Genomic DNA, 6,449 nt, shown 5'->3' with positions numbered 1-6,449 from the left:
GGAGGGCATCAGTAGATCGGAGGTGCTGAAATGCACCGGCGATAAGCCTGTCTCCTCGAATGTCGGTCTCCACGCCGACAGGTTGACAAGAGGCAAATGTTTCCATGGTAACCTGGCTCCAGTAGTAAAAAGAAGGGGGGAGAGAGAACAAGTTGTGAGGAATTTCTCCACTTTTTCTATCCCCCCCCCCCCCCACACACACACACACCTCTTTGCACGCACACACACGGGCAGGCACACACGCGCGCACACACACAGACACCCTTCACACGCAAGCATGCACGCACGCACCCATACACACACACTCACAGACACCCCTTCACACACACACACACACACACACACACACACACACACACACACACACACACACACACACAAACATACTCACAGACACCCTTTCACACACACACACACAAACACACACACACACACACACACGCTAATAACCCCTCTCTGGCTGGACTCATCCCTTATTCTCATTAAAAACTCCTGAGCTGTTGGTTTCAATGCTGAACTATTATTACAGGAAGTAAAGGAGACAAAGACTGGCACTAGCTCGTTTCATAGCGATATCTCGACCGCCTCGCCAGTAAGGAGCACGCACACAAGTAACTGACTCAGATCGCACCCAACTGCCTTAGTAAATTCTCCAAAAAACATGTCATTTGTGACAAAAGCAAAATGCCCCCCCCCCCACCCCCCATAAAATGACCATAACTGTAAAGTGTTTTGATAGATAGATAGATAGATAGATAGATAGATAGATATATAGATAGATATAAAGGCAGTAGAAGATAAGATAAGAAGCTAACAAAACTAAATACTAAATACACTATATAAATTAAGAAAGTCCAATGTGCTTGAGGGTGATCAAGCATAAGACGCTTGTACTGACAGGGCCAGGACTGGTGAGGTGCTAAAGGGAGTGAGTGTCATGGTGAAGGTGCAAACAGTAGTCCAACCATATTTCTTAGTTGTGTGTGCATGGCAAGGTGCTCAAGAGAGTGGGTGTCATGGTGAAGGTGCATAAAGTAGTCCAACATTAGTCCAGCAGTGCAACAGTAAGGTCTAGAGACCAGCATGAATAATATATACAAATAGGAGAGTAAAGTGTAATGTAGACAAGGTAAAATAAAAAACGATTTCAGTGCAAGAACAGGTTGAGGTAACAGTGTAGCAGTAAAACAGTAGTGAAAACATTAGGCTGTGTACAATAGTAAAACAGTAGTAAAACAGTAGTAAGCAGTAGTGGGCAGTCAGTACTAAAAAAAACACGGACATGGAGAGGGTGGTGAGGCAGACAGCCTAAGCAGAGAAGTCTATCTCTCCTCTTCCCTTTAGTGAGGAATTGAACAGTTCAATGGCCCTAGGAACAAATGACTTCCTCAGCCTTTCAGTTGTTCAGTTGTTTTTTCCCCAAACATGCAAATACCTGGAAGAAAACATAGGAGACAGGATGTTGATTTGGCATGCATGTGTGTTTGTGTCAGTGCGTATGAGTGAGTGTACAGTATAGTGTTTAAAGTGCTCAAAATTATACTGTATATTAGATCACAGTGAACAAATAGTGTACTTTTTAATATACAGTATGTCCTTCATATGTCTGAATGAGTAGTTGAATATATGCATATGCATGCGTGTTTGTGCGAATATGTGTATATTTGTGTGTGTGTGTGTGCGTGTGTGCTGCTGTGTGTGTGCATGTGTGTGTGTGTGCGCGTTTATATAAGTGTGTGTGTGTGTGTGTGTGCGCATATATGTGTGTGCGCGTTGCTTTAGGCGAGGTGGAGGAGTAGAAGTATCATCCATAGTTTGTCTGTTTTCGCCCGTATATGTGCACATGTGTGTTTGTGTAAGTAATTAAACATGCTTGGCAGTGGATGAATCGCATGCTGCTGTGTGTGTGTGTGTGTGTGTGTGTGTGCGTGTGTGTGAACCCCTTCCCCCCCCTCATTCAGGGCCAGACGTGATCTCATGGGTCCTGTGGACAGACAGCCCCTCTGGCAATCAGCGCAGCCTCGACCACAACAGCAGCAGCAGCCCAGCTAGCGCGCGCACAGATTAGCACGCTATACCCAACAGCCGTCCAGCCAGAGAAGGAAGTGTGCTGAAATAACTCCACCCTCACACTGATCTGGACCCCAAGGCCTTTGCACACCAACATCTGTAATTTCATATGCATTGAAATGCATTGCATGGATGAAAATTTAACCAGCTTTGAAAACTTTTTTTGAAGGCAAAAAAGTTTCAGAGTTTCACTGGTTCTGCTGAAGGTGCTTTGCTCATTACAGCTTTGCACAAACTCAGTGTTGTGAAAAGAACTACAGTGTAAATAACCCTCTCATAGGAAAACAATGATGAATTTATTTTTGCTACCTTGGAACATTTGGCATTATGAAGAAGATACACTTAACCTTGGAGAGTAGGCTTCATATAGCATGTAAATACTTGTGCAGCTGCAGAATCAATGCTTAGTACTCTACACTGCAGTCTACAGCATGTACATGTACTCTATACTGAAGTCTGATCTATACTGGAGTCTATGCTCTATACTGCAGTCTACTGTACATACTCTATACTGCAGTCTGTGTGCTCTACACTGAAGTCTATGCTCTATACTGAAGTCTATGCTCTACACTGAAGACTATGCTCTACTGTATATACTGAAGTCTATGCTCTATACTGCAGTCTAAATACTGGAGTCTATACTCTCCATACTGCAGTCTATACTCTATACTGAAGTCTAGTCTATGCTCTCTATACTGCAGTCTGCAGCTCCGGTTCCTGAGATCATCATCTCCTACAATTACATCCACAGAGTAAACATGCTGTATAAACAGAAGCAACCTTAGAAAAGAAAAAAATCCCCATTCGGAAGCCCAGTCTAAATCACTCCTGTCACAACTCCTATAACCACTGTTTAGAGAAGACGTGTGCTGCATAGTCAGTGTTAATAGCACACACACACACACACACACACACACACACAGACACACACACACACACACACACACACACACACACACACACACATACACACACACACACACACACACATGCCAATCAGAGGTGGAACCCTACAGATAATGAGAGGAGAGAGGGATAGAGTGAGTGATAGAGAGAAGACTAAAGAAGTGAGAGAAAGAGACATTGAGTCGAGGTGATTCAAGATAAATAGAGCCAAGGCATGATGGAGTGATGAGAAAGGAATGAAAGAGGATAGAAAGCATGAGAGAGAGAGAGAGAGAACAGAGAGGAGGGGTGGGGATAGGGTGAGTGAGTGTGAAGAGATTCTCTTGGAAATGTCCAGTGTAGCACTGATTACTCGAGTGATTAATGTTTGTATGTGTGTGTGACATTTACACACACACGCACACACACACATATTCAGACAGATGCCCACTCTCAACACTCACACACACACACACACACACACACACACATACACGCACACACACACAAACTCACACACACACACACAGAGGGGTTGAGTTGAGTCGAGTTCAGTGAAGAGCAATCTGTAATCAACCTGGGAGCTGATGATAATTTGCTAATGAAGGCAGATCATTCTGAATGTCATTATCACTTCTCCTCAGAGGCGGCTCCTGCCAGTGTGTTTGGTTCGCCTCTATATGCCCTGACGTGTCCCATCTACTCCTCTGCATTCACACCTTATCACTGTGCAGATGCCTCCATTCACAACAATGCATGAGTGAGACGCACAGGCGGCGACTCATGCAACAATGGATTAAGGGTGCTTGTCAGACTTTCTACAGCAATATTTCATACATTTAATTTCCTATTCAAGCATAGTTTAATATGTCGCTATTGTTTTCTAATTACTGCCATACGCTTCTATTACAATACTTTTCACATTACATAAAGCCAGTTGCCTGTCAACGGATTAAATTTCAAGAAAGGAAATTTCATATTCAGTATTCCTCCAAGCATGATTTTATGCTCTAATGACACCCATTCTGTTGTCTGTTAATGGCTCATGCCATTAAATGTACCTTTTAATACTGGTATATTTCATAAACTGTTGCGTAAAATGTGCTATAAATTAACTGACTTGACTTCACTTGACTTAAACTAAATATAATCCTTCCTTCAAGCATATTTAATAATTCATATCATGGAACAATACCCATTCTGTTATGTACTGTGTTTCTCACAGATCTCAGATCTCTCACACTTCAAAAAATACCTTTTTATTTGTGGTCCCAGACTTCTATTGGCCTATCGCATCACGGCGGTCCAGTCATCTGTTAATGGCTGACATGGCAGACTGATGGGCTTGTCTGTCCTGGGGGTTCGAGTTTCTCCCGTCTCAGCCCATCACAGCATATCAGTGACCTGTAAACTGCGTTTCTGTCACTGCACTCTCAAAAATAGGGGTACGGTTGGGGTACATTTTTGTTCTTTTAGGTACAACTTTTGACCCTGTACCTTAAAGGGAACAAAATTGAGCCCCTAAAGTACTAATATGTACCGTTCCTGGATCATTAATGTACCTTTTCGCAAAGGGACCATATTTGTACCTAAGGGTACAAAAAGTACATGGCCTGTCACTCAAAAGTTGTTGGGGGAGGAGATTCGGGACGGGAGCAACCGTTATTTTCCCCCTCAACTTTGTTCATCTCACTCACCAAGAAATGGAGCAACTTTCAGTGAGGAGCTTGGTGTGAGAAAACACATGTGCAGGATGGAATAATCTTTGTGGAAGAGGAGGCAAAGCTATTCAGAGGTAAGGTGTAGTTGCAATTTATCGAAATTCGGTTTGTACATTGTAAATAGCCTACTGTTACAGTAATGGAGTCATATTGTTGGCTTAAAGGCTAACATTAGCATTCGCTAGCAACTTAGCCTAGGTTAGCTATGAATTCAGATATTTTTAAATGGAGTTCAAACTCCTTCAATAATGCATGACTATCGTGATAAATGGTAAGGAAATGATTTGTGTGTGTGTTTTATCTACTATTTCCCATGTCAATGTTAAGTTTTTGTGGAAGCCATTAAAGCCAACTTTCACTAGCAATCATTATCCTAACTAGCTTAGCCCATAGATATATGAGCATATCCTAGCACTGTTAGCCATACATACTTGCTAACTTCCCTGAAAGGCTGGTTTAATATCAACGGTAGTGCAGGTGAAAGAAGCCTGGTAAGTGCATACATGCAGTAAGCATGATCACTCTCAACACTGTCATTTTGTTTAGGTGAAAATTAATTAGTTGAGTTGCCTATGTTCACCAGAACATCCTGGTTGTCATTGCTTATCTAGTTAGAAGCTAGAGGGAGCAACTCAGAACCATTCTATAATGTTATAAAGTTACTCAGAGCTTGATAATGGTCTAAAGTAAATCTAACGTTAATCCTTCTCACAGATACCCACCAAGGCAGAACATGGCCACTTGGAAGTAAGCTTACCTTTCCTAAAGGATCTAATGGCTACGTAAGTTACCCAACTTGGTGTTTTTTTTGTAATGGTATTTTTCTTATTGATGTTAAATACATATAGAAAAGTATTGCATAATAAATTATGCAAATTATAATAATACAGACAACTTTTAGATTTTTTTTTGTCCAATAGCAATTTATATATTGGTTAAGATTATCTTTGTGCTATTTCATTGTTGTGTCATTTTGTTTAATTATATTATTCTATTGCATGGCATTTGTCTCTCAAACACATAGTGGAGCAGGCAGCTTTCGTTCATAAAGATACGGTGAAAAGGAGTAAGGAGAAGTTTGGGAGAGTCAGCCGGTCCATGGAACTTGTAATGACTCAACGCTGATCTATGCCAGGTGAGCAGATTGATATAGTTACATACATGTATTAGACAAGGTATTTTACACAATCTGTCTGAGGCTATTTATTTGTGTGGTTGAAAAAAATCTTATTCTGAGGTTTGTGTTTGCATTTTGCTTCCAACAGATGTAAAACCCCTGCTGTCATTGGTGAGGCTACCACTGCTATTGAAAATATGTGAACGTCCTGTAGATCAAGTAAGGTTCCAGTCTAAGTCAAAGTGGATATATGCAGAGGAACAGAAGTTGAAGAGGGGGAAAACAGCAGCCTCTACTGCTGTTGACCTTTACTTAGCACACTCTCCTGAAGAATATGTTGGATTTCTGCCAGTTTTTGAAATTGAACTTTGGTGCCTTTTGAGACTCTTGCCTTTTTAATGGCTCGCCTCATGATTGGAAGGATTGGAGTGTGTTTTCTGATTGATTGATTTATTGTTGAGGTAATGAACATTGTAACAATATATTGTACATTTTTACAGGCTTGCTAATATTTCCCAAAGGCTTGCACATTGTTTTCTGAGATACTACTCTAAAATGTCGCTATATGACTCATTACATCACACATATCGTTCACTCAATTCTATGGTGTATGCACTGTGAATGAGATCTAAGATCATAGCTACTAAGTTACTGCA

The 6,449-nt window shown here is 41.4% G+C and overlaps 1 long non-coding RNA gene across 1 annotated transcript; it reads left to right on the top strand.

The window, feature by feature from the left end:
• The first annotated feature begins 4,565 nt into the window (after positions 1-4,565).
• Positions 4,566-6,243, top strand: LOC143136785 (uncharacterized). The gene is made up of 4 exons (XR_012989464.1): positions 4,566-4,750; positions 5,391-5,458; positions 5,701-5,811; positions 5,942-6,243. It is a non-coding gene; the product is annotated as an uncharacterized LOC143136785 (long non-coding RNA).
• Positions 6,244-6,449: the final 206 nt, after the last annotated feature.

This window comes from Alosa pseudoharengus, unplaced genomic scaffold, assembly GCF_046254945.1.
Source record: "Alosa pseudoharengus isolate Yale_2024_CS ecotype anadromous, Long Island Sound unplaced genomic scaffold, YU_APseudo_1.1 YU_APseudo_1.1_scf_20, whole genome shotgun sequence".
NCBI lineage: Eukaryota > Metazoa > Chordata > Actinopteri > Clupeiformes > Clupeidae > Alosa > Alosa pseudoharengus.
This window is presented reverse-complemented; position numbering and strand designations above follow the sequence as displayed.